General features: G+C 41.1%; 1 protein-coding gene across 1 annotated transcript in view; it reads right to left on the bottom strand.

The window, feature by feature from the left end:
• Window positions 1–14,596, bottom strand: part of LOC122795685 (coiled-coil domain-containing protein 166-like) — a 1,310,434-nt gene that overhangs the window by 90,857 nt on the left and 1,204,981 nt on the right. The window lies entirely within an intron of this gene.

Here is a 14,596-nt window from a genome sequence, read left to right as displayed (position 1 = left end):
GTTGTGATTACAGAGACTCTGAATTCTTCCTGTATAGATATGGGCCCTTTAAGGGGTGAGGGGGGGGGGGGTAAAGTTAACACTGAACCTATCTGCCAGAACGTTGGCAATATCAGTTGGTTCTGTAATTTTCATGCCGTTGTGCTGTAACTCAGAGCAGACCTGGGTATTGCCACTGAGATTCTTGACATAGCTATAGAATGCTTTGTGGTTGTCCCTAGAATTAGTGGCGATTTTGTTTTCATAGCTAGCTTTGGAGGATCTTATAATGGATCTCAGCTTCTTACTGAGGCTGACCAGGGAACTCCTCCACTCATGGGATTTTACTCTCTTTTGCAACAGTTTCTTCCTTCTGTTGTAGAGTTTGTTTATGGTAGTGGACCACCAGATTGGCTTCCCTTTTTTAGAGGATCGAGTCTTGGTTCTGTTTGGGATAGCACGATCCATGCACTCGTGTGCATCTGAGTAGGATTCAGCAGTTGTAACTGTATTGTCCATCTGCATGGGTGTCATGAACCCAGGAACCCCACTCGGCCTTCCTGAGAACACTGGAAAATATGAAGGTCTCTCCAAACACCATTATATTGGGTGACTTCAACTACCCAAACATAGACTGGGAGCATTACTCTAGCTCCAACACCCTAGCCCAAAGATTCCTAGAATTTATAAACTCAAATGCTATGGAACAACTTGTTACCACTCCCACAAGAGGGGAAAACATACTGGACCAGATCATCACCAACATGGGGACTCTATGCTCCAGACCAGAAGTGTATCCCTCACTGGTAAGATCAGACCATAAACTAATCTCACTGGATATTCACATCCCGACCCCACCCCTGCCTAGAAATCCACAGTGAAAAACTTCTCTAAAGCAAATTTCACACTCCTCAAAACCGAGGTGGAATCCTTCAAAGCCCCTGGGCCTGTGGAAAATACGGCCCAGACCGCAGAATCCTTTATAAACGCATTTTATGAACACCTTCAGGAATGCATGGATCATCGATCCCAAATAAAACCAAGACCCAATCCTCCAAAGGCAGACGTCCTGTCTGGTGGACCCCAGTCATAAACAAACTATACAATAGAAGGAGGAAGCTACTAAATGATAGAGCAAAATCCCAAAAAGGGAAGGCATCACTGATCAGTATTAGCAAAAAACTACAGGCACTCATAAAATTGTCTAAGGCCAGCTTCGAGAGAAAAATTGCACAGGACACTAAGGATAATCACAAGGCTTTCTTTAGTTATGTTAGGAACCTGGGTGGTAATTCTCAGATATGCTCAGAATTAGTCCAAAATGACAAAAAATACACTGAACCCACAGACATTGCCAACATCCTAGCTGACAGGTTCAGCGCAAACTTCTCCCCCACCAAAGGGCAAATATCTATCCCAGCAGAGTGCTGCCCCCCTGACATCTCAGATGCTCAGGTAAGAGCTGCCCTCTCCAAAGCAAAAAACACAGCATCAATGGGACCAGATGGTGTCCCGGGCTGCGTCCTACATGAGCTCCAAGAAGAGCTAAACCCAAACATAAAACTACTGTTCAATCTCAGCCTTACTACAGGATATTTGCCCAAAGAATGGCGTACAGCAACAGTGGTCCCTCTCCATAAAGGTGGTGCCTCAACGGATCCTGGAAACTATCGCCTCATAAGCCTCACTAGCTTGGTCTGCAAAGCTATGGAAAGGATCATCATGGACCTCATAAATAAAGATATTGGGGACCTACAGACACTGGATCCTACCCAGTTCGGCTTTGTTAAGGGCAGATCCTGCCTCTTAAACCTGGTTGATTTCTTTGAAACAGTCACCAATGCCATTGACGAGGAGAAGGTGGTCCACACAGCCTACCTGGACCTCGCAAAAGCCTTCGATACAATACCCCACTCGGGCATTATAGATAAGCTCACCAGCTTAAATATAAACCCCTATGTCACTAGATGGATTGCAAACTGGCTCAAGGACAGAACCCACATGGTTAGAATTGCTGGAGCCATGTCAGACTCCAAACCAGTTACAAGTGGTGTCCCACAAGGCTCAGTCCTGGGACCTCTCTTGTTCGGTATATATTTCTCGGAGGTACAGGCCAACACGGAAGGACTGTGGCTGACCAAGTTCGCAGATGACTGCAAACTGGGCACCATAATCGACTCTCCAGCTGACACAAGCATCCTCCAAAAGGGCCTCATAGAAACAGACAACTGGTGCCAGAGCCATGGCCTCAAGCTAAATGCCAAAAAGTGTATAGTCATCCCTTTTGGCAAAAACAAAGTGCTCACAAATTACCACATAGGTGGTAATCCATTAAGTACAGAAGAAGTAATCAGGGACCTGGGGACCCAAGTTGATAGCAATCTCTCATTTGACAACCACGTGGCCAAAGTGGTTAGAAAAACATTTTATATAGCCCACCTAATCATGAAGGGATTCACATCTAGATCAGGGGAGGTCATCGTGCCTCTTTACTCATCCCTCATCAGGCCCATAATTGAGTACAATGCCCCTTTTGGGATGTACCTTCCCAGACACCTGCAGCAACTGGAAAGACCCCAAAAGTACCTCACCAATAGGATCAAAGGGCTCAAACAGATGTCATATGCTGCCTGGTTAAAGAAACTCCAGCTCTACTCAGTGGCATACCGCCTGTTCAGAGGCGATCTGTGCCTGACGTATAAAGCCATGTCCAACCCAGAATTAATGGACATGCTGCACCTCAGAAAATCCAAATCCCATCGAGCTACACGCTCGAGAGACTTGAACCTCAGCACTGAAATAAATAGGACATGCTGGAGGGACAGATTCATAACCCAGAGGCTCCCTTCACTCTGGAATAAAATCCCAGTCCAGGTTAGGCAGAGTCCCTCATTGACTCTACTCAAGAGGAATCTTGATGAGTGGATGGGAGATCGTAGGTTTACCCCGGGTATCACTTCTGTGTCACTGTTAGACAGAGGCACAGTATACTAACCTCGAAAAAGGGCATAGCAAAATAAATTTAAAATGGGTGGCGAAAGCCAAACACATTCTGGCTAAGCTTATAAATGCCCTAGGGCAGATAGCCTAGTATGAACCTATGAACCTATGAAGTTCGCCACTTCTGTCTTAAGAAGCATGAAGTTGGCTTTGGAGAAATTTTTTACTGTGATTTCCTTAAATGGGGTGGGGGGGGGGTGGGATGTGTATATCTAGGGTGATTAGCTTATGGTCGGATCTGACCAACGAGGAGTTGACTTCAGGTGTGGAACACCGGTCACTCATGCTGGTAATGACTAGCTCTAGGATACTGCTGCCCCTGGTGGGGGTGTGGATAAGTTGATCCAGGGCAGTGGAATTTATGAATTCCAAAAAGCGAAGGAGTTGGTATACGAGTAGTTTTCCCAGTTAATGGTGGGGTAGTTGAAATTGCCCATTATTAGGGTGTTTGGTTGAACCCTAATATTTTCCAGTATATCAAGAAAAGAGGAGTGGGTATGTGGTAGTACGCATCCTGGAGATCTATGAAGCACATCCAATTGTCCTGACCCAAAAAGGGAAGAATGGACTGCATTGTTGCCATCCAGAACTTCATCTTTTTACCGATTTGTTTAGCTTTCTGAGATCCAAAATGGGTCTCCAGTCCCCTGTCTTTTTTGGAACTAAAAAGAACCTTGAGTAAGTTCCGGATACGATTTGGTCTGCAGGGACTTCTTGGATGGCTCTTTTTTCTAGCAATCTTTGTACCTCTAGGATTGCGTGATCCCAAATACTTGGTGGAACATCTGGGATAGAACCTTTTTCTTTTGAGGGGGTAACTGGGAAAAAGGAATTTTGTAACCGCTGGATATTATTGACAGTACCCATGTTTCTCTTGTGATAGTTTGCCAGGTTGCTGGGTACAGTGACAGTCTTCCCCCGACTGCCTCCAGAGGTGGACAGTCGGACCTCCCTTCAGGAGTGCTGGAAGGGCCTAGCAGATAATGTATCTCTGTCGCCCTGCTGTTGCAGACCCCCTTTGCTGAGAGGGCGGCGTCTTCCATTGTTTCCCCATCTGCCCCTGGGGGGAAAATCTCCATGTGTGTGAGGCGAAGCTCCCTGCGATTTTTGGAACCACATTTTTCCACTCTTCTGACCTTTAGGATAGGGTCTAGATTGAGTGGAAAAATGGACTCCTACGGCAGAGAGAGTCTTGCCATCCTGTTCACACCTGGTGAAAGTCTCTTTTACCTGAGGCCTGAACAAGGATGAGCCATCAAAGGGGGTATTAGTTAATGAAGACTTGAAAGGTTCCGTAAATTGACATAGGTGCATCCAGGAGTGTCTCCAGTACCTGCTGCTCTACTCGCTCCATCTGCTGCATACGAAATGAGTTTCATGGAGGAGTTAACCACTGAGGTCAAGGTCGCAAGCTGGGAAGCCACCCTGTTTGCAACTCCCTCAACTATAGGATCTTGCAGGGTATCTCCTAGCTCTTTCAGGAGATCCCTCTGAAGTCATGTGAAGTGTGACAAGTAATTCAGTGACCTCAGAGTAAAGGTCGCTGAAGAGAACATACACTTCCCATACCTGTCCATCATACGAGACTCCTTGTTCGGCAGATGTACAGATGAAGAAGTTTCCGAAAGTTCCTTCTTAGTGGCTGCTGCTACCACTATGGCATCAACAGGGACCCCTTTACCCTTTTGGAAAGGAAGGATTTATCCTCGGGAGCAGTAATAAATGTATTCTGTCTTTTCAGAACTGGTTCCATGGTCTCTGGAGTGCTCCACGCCTTTCGACTCACTGTAGACAAAAGTGGGTCAAAAGGCAGAGACACCCAAGATGTGGAGGGTCGGGAACCAAATGCATCCAGATAGACAGACTCATCCTCAGAAGGGGCTAGGGATTTCCAGAGCCACCCCTCTGTCTATGGCCTTCCAAGAAGTCTGAAAAGGAGACATCCTCAGAGGGGGACCGTGGGGACCCTTCCGATTCATCCAAGTCTGTGTCTGAAGTGATAGACTCAGGGGAGTCCAGATGCTTCCTCTTACATCTTTTCTTCTGAGAGACCTCCTCTGAATGTTTGGGGGAGGTTTTGGAAGAAGTGGGGTAACCCAATGGGGTGTCCTGGAGCACAGTTTCCCTATACGTGGAGGTAGGATGAGGGTCAAAGGCAGGTGGAGCCAATGGAGCTGAGGGTGGAGCAGTCTCAGGAGACAGCATGCTCCTCATCACCTCGAAGGCGCCAAGGTCCTGAGTCAAAGGAGCCTCCTGCTCCAAAGAGCCTGGAGATCTCCTGCAAACCGAGAGCAATGGCTCCAAGGCTGATGTGGGAGCCGAGCTCACCTGCGCCGAAGCTCTGAGAGGGAGAGCGGAGTCATACAAGGGTCCGATGCCACTTCCCCCCTCAGAGCCGGCGAGAGAGCTTCGGCGCCCAGATCCCTCGATGGACTGAGACATTGAGGAGATCGGAGCAGGTGTCGGAACCAATAAAGGAGAAGTAACCACGACCTCCATGCACTCTGGCTCCGAGCTCAAGAGAGTCAGAGGAGGAACCGATGGAGAAGCTGGATAGGCCAAAGGAGCAAATTCCTTATGGGTTAGGCTCGATAGTAATTTAGCAAGTTCCTCTGACTTGAGGAGCTTATTGACCACTCTCTCCACATTGTGATCTGAAAGCCAGGAGGACTGAGAAGAGTGCGAAGAGGACCAGTGATTGCCTGCTCCAGGTTGCAGCAAAGGAGATTGTGAAGCAGAGTGTACCGGCTCCAAAGAAGGAGACCTTGTTCTCTTATGGGTCCGGACTGGCTCCGAGGACACAGATGGAGCCGCTAGAGACTTAGCTTTGCCAGAACCAACACTGGGAACCAACAGAGCTGAAGGTTTTTTCAGTGGATTTTGTCTGTTCCAAACTTGGAACTGATGGCTTAGTGTGTTTTTCGGACACTTTAGCTGGCTGAGGACCCAGAGGAGAAGAAGAATCTTGAGGGTTCTTCAGGCCACACAAAACTAACTTATTCTTTCTCTCTTGTAGGACTCTGGAACTGAAAGCATGACAAATCGAGCATGAGTCCTGCAGGTGAACAGCCCCCAAACAATATACACAACTCCTGTGCCCATCTGTAAGGGACATTTTTTGGCAACACGAGTCACATTTTTTGAACCCAGAGGGTTTTGACTCTTTGGACGTATTGACAGAAAAGAATTTAGCACAGCGCTAGAAAAGCAAATCTGTAAGCTAACAGCACACAACAACTAAAACTACCACAAAGTTGTAACGGCTAGCCCAAACAACAAGAAAGGAAAAACACTCTTTTTTTTTAAAAAAGGGAAGAGAAGAAAAGGGGGGGGGGTGAGCCTCTAACTTAAATGGCCATCCCAGAAAGGGTAGGGAAAAGGGGAAAGCAAGGCCTGAGGAAGAAAAGGACAGCCAAAAACACCCACAACAAGTAGAAAAAAGGGTCGTTAGACTAACAGGGGATAGTATATGCTCTAACTAGTTAATTGAACAACAAAACTCTGAGAAGCATAACAATATAGTGAAAAAAGCAAAAAGTAATTAGCCTGAGCCAGTAGTCACAATCTTGACGCTGCAAGTGGCAAACGAGATCTGGGTAGCTACCGCTTGGTATGGTGGGATAGGGGTTAGCCTCGAGCCAGTAAAAGCGCTCGAGCTATAGTAAACGGCCGTGTCAGAGCCGAGGATCGGCTACGAACCCAACCAGCAAGAACAAAGGCGAGATGGGACAACATAACATCAGTACTTCTTCAGAAGAAAAGGGAGATCTTCAATCCTTTGAATGGGAGGAATTTTTGGTAGAGATGTGTAAAGATTAAAAAGCACTAAAAAGCCCCTTAAGCAAAATTATACTATTCATCAAGAACCCCCTTGACACTAGCTGGAGTAGAAGGATGGAAGATGTTTATTTTTGGAGTTTTGGGTCTAATAGATTTGGAGGCATTGCAACAACAGCCACACATCCAAGATAAATCCAAAAAATGAAAAGACAACTGGCAACAGTTCCACAAGATTTACTAACCAGACCTTAGTTCCTTGGCTATCACAGCCTTCAAGAGATAAATTACATACAAAAAAACTTCTCCTTAAATACAGATACTAATAAAACAATCAAACAATTTGACAATTAAATTAAATATTTCCAATTACGTTCTAAATTCAATCCATAAGGAGCAAGAGTATTATATTTTAAAATAAAAACTGATTCTTTAAACAGCAGTTTTTGTTTTATTAAAGTATCATCACCTAATTTTATGAAAACCTTTTCTAAAATGGTTGCTTGTAAAAATTTAGGATCACTGTCTTGATATTCTTTAAAATGACTAGCTACAGGACTCTCCATTTTCTATTTCTTTATATCACGAACATGTTCTTGTAACCGTGTTCGAAACATTCTCCTACTTTCACCCATATATACTAAGTTACAAGGACAGCGAAGAGCATAGATAATACCTTCAGTTATACATGAATAAGAACCCCCTGATCGAAATCTAATATTATTTATATTATTAAAACTACAAACTACATATTCACAAATATTGCACTTGCCACAAGATACAGTCCCAAAACTCTTCACGTTACTGCTTAACGTCACTATGGGTGCAACAAAATATGAATTCAATAACCTGTCGGCTATACTAAGTCCCTTTTTATATGATACAACAGGGTTTTTGCATAAAAGTTTCCCAAATTAGGTTCCTTAATCAAAAATTTCCAAAAATATTTAATCTGTTCAAATATTTTATCACTCAAAACATTATAAGTCATGACATAATATATTTTATCAGAGACAACCATCTTCTTCTTACAAGATCTATTTATGCAAATCTGATTAGAGGCATTTTTGTTAGCAAACACTTTTTCCAGAGCTTCATAAATAACATTCAAATCATAACCTCTCTGTAGAAACATGTATGAGGTACATATAATTTCCTTACCCAAATCATCATAATTATTACATATCCTAATTAGACGCAAAAATTCCCCAATGGGTAAGGACGGAATTAAATCTACTTGATGACAACTAGTGCCATACAAAAATTGCCTCCATCAGCAAATTTCCGATATTCAGATGTAGAAATTTGTCCATTGTTAACACCAGATAAAAATACATCCAAAAAACTAATTTCATTACCAAACTGAAGTCCATCAAATGATAAATTATAAACATTATGTAAATCTTTAAAAAAGTCATGAATATTCTCCATACCATCCTGACAAATAAAAATCAAATCATCTATACAATAAAAGTAATGTAAAACATATTTCCTATAAATTCAAGTTTATAAATATATTCTCTTTCAAATAATGCTATGAATAAATTAGCATATGCAGGGGCAAATGGTGCCCCCATAGCAGTTCCTTGTAACTGGTGAAAGATTTCATTATTAAAAGAAAAATATTAGTAAGGCAAAATTCAACCAACTCCACAATATAATTAGACACAGGCTGTCCAATAATATCAAGCACAATGTTTTTATACCATCTTTATGTCTAATATTGGTGTATAAACTGGTTACATCAAATGTTACCCAGTACATTCTAGAATTCCAATGAACCAAAGTCATTTTTTGCAATAAATCAAAAGTATCCATAATATATGAATTTAATTTTTGTACATATGGCAACAAATAGTTATGTAGAACACCCCCTACACTGTGAAAAAAATATTTGGTTGCAGCAACTATTGGTCTACCAGGAGGGTTGTGAAGGTCTTTATGCACTTGTGGAAAACAATAAAATGTAGCCATAGTACAACCCTCAGAAGTCAATTTTTTATTCACATCTTCCTTAGTAAGGTAACCAAGTCTGGCACCTTTATCTAACAATAATAAAAAATGTTCAATAGCATTTTGATAAATATTGACATCAACCACTTTATAGACATCTGCATTTCATAAAGGTTGATATCACATGTGCATAAATTGAGAAAAATTGAGTACTACAATTTTATTCCCTTTGTCTGCCGATTTTATAACCAGCTCCTTATTTTTAGGTAATTTTTTAAGCGCCATCCATTCTGCTTTAGTCAAATTATAGCAACCATGTAAATTATCGCTATAAAACTGCTTTAATAATTGTTCTAACGAAAAATGTAACATAGCAGTGACATTTTTTATATGATCATTACTATATGGAGGAATAAACAATACTGTTATAAGTAATTTTAGAAGTATCCAGTAAGCATAAGCATTTGGTTCCTCAAAATCATCTGATAACCACTCATTCTCCAAGTCAGACACACGACTAATACTAATCTTCTATGGTATTTACATTATTATTACTTCCATTCAGATTAAAATGACACTTTAAGTGCAGTTTATGTGAAAAAACGAAAAATTTCTTGCTCCAACACATACCAACGTGGAAAAACAGTGGGCATAAACTTGAGCCCTAAGTTTAAAACACTCTATTGTTCATTAGTTAAAACATTACCAGATAAGTTAACAATTAAAGAAACATCATAAATGTCCACATTACTGCCATCTACCTTTTTTATATACTTGTCTAGACTGTCCTTCACCCATGTGTACAGCAGTATTAAATCCTCTTTTTCTATAGTTAGTCCTTTCCTCCCCATTGGAACAAAAGCATTGTTCATGCTGTTCTGGCTGTTGAGCAGGCAGAAGAGGTGAAAAAGATCTGTTGTCCTGCTCAGAGTCAGTAGATATGATGCACCCTCCGAGGACGCAAAGGAAACCGACAGTTGTTTTTTATAACCTCCCACTTAACATTGCATGTTTCACAATTTAACAGCCTGGCCCTCCACAGGAAGGCCCGCCCTCCATTGTAGTCGCGAACATCACTTTATTTTATTAGTTTTCTGTGTAATCAGTTCATATTCTAATTTCTGAAGTTTGTCATTAAAATTACACAGAACAGTGTCAACCCGTTGAACATCAATTTTATGCACCAAATCACTATGTATTTTTGAAATCTCCTCTTTCATTTTGTTTTGGTGCAATTGACCTCTTTCAACAATCACGGAGACCCATTCCATCACACATTTGTGGGTTGCAGACAACCAACAATCTTTAAACACCTTATCTCCCTCATAATTGGTATCAAACAGAGCAGAGGTGGGTTTAAATGCACATAATCCCTGAGGGGAAATATCTAGTTCTAGATAACGCTACAGCCCTAAAATGTTAAAATAACATTTGGTTTCTTTAAATAGAAGTTTTTCAAGCTGTTCAATCTGGGTTTGCACTTCAGAAGGAAAGGAAACAGTACTTACCCCTCGTACAGCAGCAAAAGGATTATTCAGTCTAGAGGCTCTATGATTAACAAACTTATTCAGGAAACCATTAGATGATTCTCCAGCATTCAATACACACTGATTCTCACCATTAAGGCCATTAGTGCATTAGTATATATATTGGTGAAAGTAGAATGTTTCAAACACGGTTACAAGAACATGTACATGATATAATGAAACAGAAAATGTAGAGTTCTGTAGCTAGTCATTTTAAAGAATATCATGACAGTGATCCTACATTTTTAAAAGCAACCATTTTAGAAAAGGTTTTCATTAAATTAGGTGATGATACTTTAATAAAACAGTAACTGTTGTTTAAAGAATCAGTTTTTATTTTAAAATATAATACTCTTGCTCCTGATGAATTCAATTTAGAAGTTAATTGGACATATTTAATTTACTTGTCAAATTGTTTGACTTTTATTGGTATCTGTATTTAAGGGGAAGGTTTTTTTGTATGTAATTTATCTCTTGAAGGCTGTGATAGCCGAGGAGCTAAGGTCTGGTTAATAAATCTTGTGGAACTGTTGCCAGTTGTCTTTTCATTTTTAGATTTGGAGGCATTGACTATCTAGACTTCCATGAAGGAACCTGTTGCCTACTCTCTTGCAAAGACCTAAGACACTCCATCTGTTCCTTCAGTCAAAAGAAAATGCTGCTCTATCCTTTTGGTTGATACTTTATGCCCATCTGACTAGACATGCCTGATTCCTAACTCTTAGTGGCTTCCCATAGAGCATCACCAGAAGGTCCAGGAAGACCAGTCTAATGGTTCAAGGACTCCAAGACTACCACAGTGGGTTTGTCAGTCCTGGCACTCTTTTTAAGGTTTCTTTGTATTTGAGGCTTTTTTGCAAATCATGGAGGGCCGAAGTAGCTAAATATTAAAAGACATTTGAGATTTGGACTTATGGGTTTCGGAACATTCTGGAAGTTATCATGCCCATGTTGAAGAAGACCAAATAAATGGCAAACACTGATGCAAAGTCATGAACTAAAACCAAAAATTTTTGGTTTTAGTTTTATGTTGAAGAAGAGTCAGAAGCCATGGAGGTTGGACCAAGAGCTTTGAGTCAGTGGTTTTACAAGAACAGACTGAAGCTATTCTGCCTACTTTGAATGATTTTTGGGATAAAAGAGAGACAAACATCACACAAAATATGTCATATGATTCCCCAAGACAAATAATGCAGGCTGCAAGGGAATCCTTTTTATGGAATCTGTGTGCCACACATGCATTTTCCCCATCTGACAAACATAAAACAAATAACACCTTTAAAAAAAATAAACAAAGGTCCCCGAAGGAGTAATTATCCAGCCACAAAGCTGAGGTATTAGCCAACTCTCAACACTGAAGATGCAGTATAGAAGAGACATCTGACTGAACTCTTCGATGGCAAGAAAGTTCTGAATTTTGGTGTCTGTATGCCCCAACTATACCATCTCACTCTTGTGCTTCAACAGACATACAGTGCTTGAGGAAAGAGGCCAAAAACTTTTGCATACTGGCCAGGTATCCAATATCAATGGCAGGCTGCATCTCAAACAGCTTTATGCTGCTGCAACAGTGATCTAACAATGAACACATTAAGCACTTGTACTACATAAATATCCATTACATTGTATGCTATATGATAGTATTGCACATGTAATTATTGTTTTCTTTATTTCTTAATTTTTATTTTATAGGTCGGAAAGGTACCTTGGATAACAACCTTCTGCACTGATGAAGAATGGAGAAGTTCTTTAGGTGAAAGGACACATATGGATGTTTCTTAACGTAACATTGAGTACATTCAGTATATAGCTGCCAGTATGCATAAATACCAGCAGAGGCTGTCCTTGTAGAAGGGTTACTATTTAGTTATATAAGTGCCTGTCACATATTGCAAATGTACTTTATTGATCTGCCCTCAAAAGCCTGTAGGTCTGAATGGCTAACTGAAAAGCAGCATTTTTGGAGCTCCATAGATTAGTACTAAATTCAGGAAATTAAATTATCTATTACTAACAAAACTACTACCAATATTTAGTTAATAGTCTAAAGCAACTAAATACAAATGTTGGTGGATTTCTAAAAGAAATTTCCTGTCAAATTACTTGGAAGTCTATACACAGCATCTGAAGAGATGAGCAACCTAAAGAATTCTCATGCTGACTTGACACTAAAAAAGGAACAACTGGTGACTACCACACTACAAGAATTATCAACAAAAATGGATGATTTTAAGATTAATCTACAGAACCTAGAAGAGAACTCACAGAAGCAAACAGAAGTCTTCAAAGAAACACTTCAGCAACACCAAAGTTAACAAACACTGAAACTTTGACTGACATTGATCAAAGGCTCAAAGAGGAGGAAACACAAACAGAGTTTCTCTTGAAGCAGAATACTTGGTCAACTAACAAACTAGGTGATCTTGAAAATAGAGAGAGAAGGTCAAACATCAGGATTTTTGGTTTACCTGAGAAAACAGATGGAGGGGACACAATCTTTCCTAAACTCTTGGATACCAGAGGTTCTAAATCTTAAAGAAGGTTTTTCCTTTGGAATAGAAAGGGCCCATTGTGCTCTGGGGAATAGAACTTCAGCAACAACTTCATCAACATCCCTCATACCACCAAGATCAATTATACTAAAATTCTTATCTTTTATGGACAAAGAACTGGTGTTAAAAAACGCTTGGAGGAAAAGTCCTATAAAATATAACCAGAACACAATAAGATTTGACAATGACTACTCCACTAAAGTGCTGGAACAGAGAAAAAATGTATGGCCTCTAATAAAAACTCTAAAACAGAATAATATTAAAGCTCAAATGGCCTTTCCTGAAAAATTTAAAATAATGTACCTAAGTGAGATGAGAACCTTCAACACTCTGGAAGAAGCAGTGTATTTCATTCTAAACAATAACATTATATCCATTTCTGAAGATATGGAATGGGCATCCCCATCCCTGAAGAGAGCCACTGACAACTGATGGGTGATTTCAACTACCCCACCATTAACTGGGAAAACTACTCATTTACCAACTCTTTTGCTCAACGTTTTCTAGAATTCATAAATTCCAACGCCTTGGATCAACTTATTCACACCCCCACCAGGGGCAGCAATATCATAGACCTGGTCATTACCAACATGGGAAACCTGTGTTCCACACCACAGGTCAATTCCTCGTTGGTCAGATCCGACCACAAGCTAATAAGCCTAGACATCCACATACCACCCCCCACCCCCAATTAGGGAAACCATCGTAAAAAACTTCTCCAAAGCCAACTTTACACTTCTTAAGACAGAAGTGGCAAACTTCATGACACCCATGCAGATGGACAATAGAGGTATGACTGCTGAATCCTACACAAATGCACTTTATAAGCACTTACACGAGTGCATGGATCATGCTATCCCTAAAAGAACCAAGATGTTATCCTCCAAAAAAAGGAAGCCAATCTGGTGGTCCTCTGCCATAAACAAACTCTACAACAGAAGAAAGAAACTGTTGCAAAAAAGAGTAAAATCCAATGACTGGAGGAACTCCCTGGTCAACCTCAGTAAGAAGCTGAGATCCCTCATAAAATCCTCCAAAGCTAGTTACGAAAACAAAATTGCCACTGACTCTAAAGACAACCACAAAGCATTCTATAGCTATGTCAAGAATCTCAATGGGAACACTCAGATATGCTCTGAGTTACAGCACAATGGCACTAAATATACAGAACCAACTGATATTGCCAACATCTTAGCAGATAGGTTCAGTGCTAACTTTACCCCCCCCCTCACCCCCTAGAGGGCCCATCTCTATACTGGAAGAATGCAAAGTTCCTATAATCACGGCTTCACAGGTAAAAAATATACTCTCCAAAGCCAAGAACACAGCATCCATGGGACCCGACAATATCCCAGGCTGCGTTCTACATGAACTACAGAATGAACTGACACCCTACCTAAGTACCATGTTCAATCATAGCCTCACCTCAGGCTTTGTACCCACTGAATGGCGCACCGCGACGGTTATCCCACTCCACAAAGGGGGAGCCACGACGGACCCCGGGAACTACTGCCCCATCAGCCTGATGAGCCTGGTCTTCAAGGCCATGGAACGTATCATCGTGGAACTCATAAACAAAGACATTGGTAATCTCCAAACTCTGGACCCTACCCAGTTTGGATTTGTAAAAGGCAGATCATGTCTCCTAAACCTGATTGACTTCTTTGAAGCAGTCACCAAAGCCATAGATAAGGGTAAAATGGCTCACACGGCTTATCTAGATCTCGCCATGGCTTTCGACACCATCCCCCACTCTGGAATTAAAGATAATCTCACTAAACTAGGTATAAATCCCTATGTCACAAGATG

This window comes from Protopterus annectens, chromosome 2.part2 (genome assembly GCF_019279795.1).
Source record: "Protopterus annectens isolate FY-2018-M chromosome 2.part2, PAN1.0, whole genome shotgun sequence".
In the NCBI taxonomy this organism is placed as follows: domain Eukaryota; kingdom Metazoa; phylum Chordata; order Ceratodontiformes; family Protopteridae; genus Protopterus; species Protopterus annectens.
The sequence above is the reverse complement of the archived record's forward strand: the minus strand, read 5'-3'. Positions and strand labels throughout refer to the sequence as shown.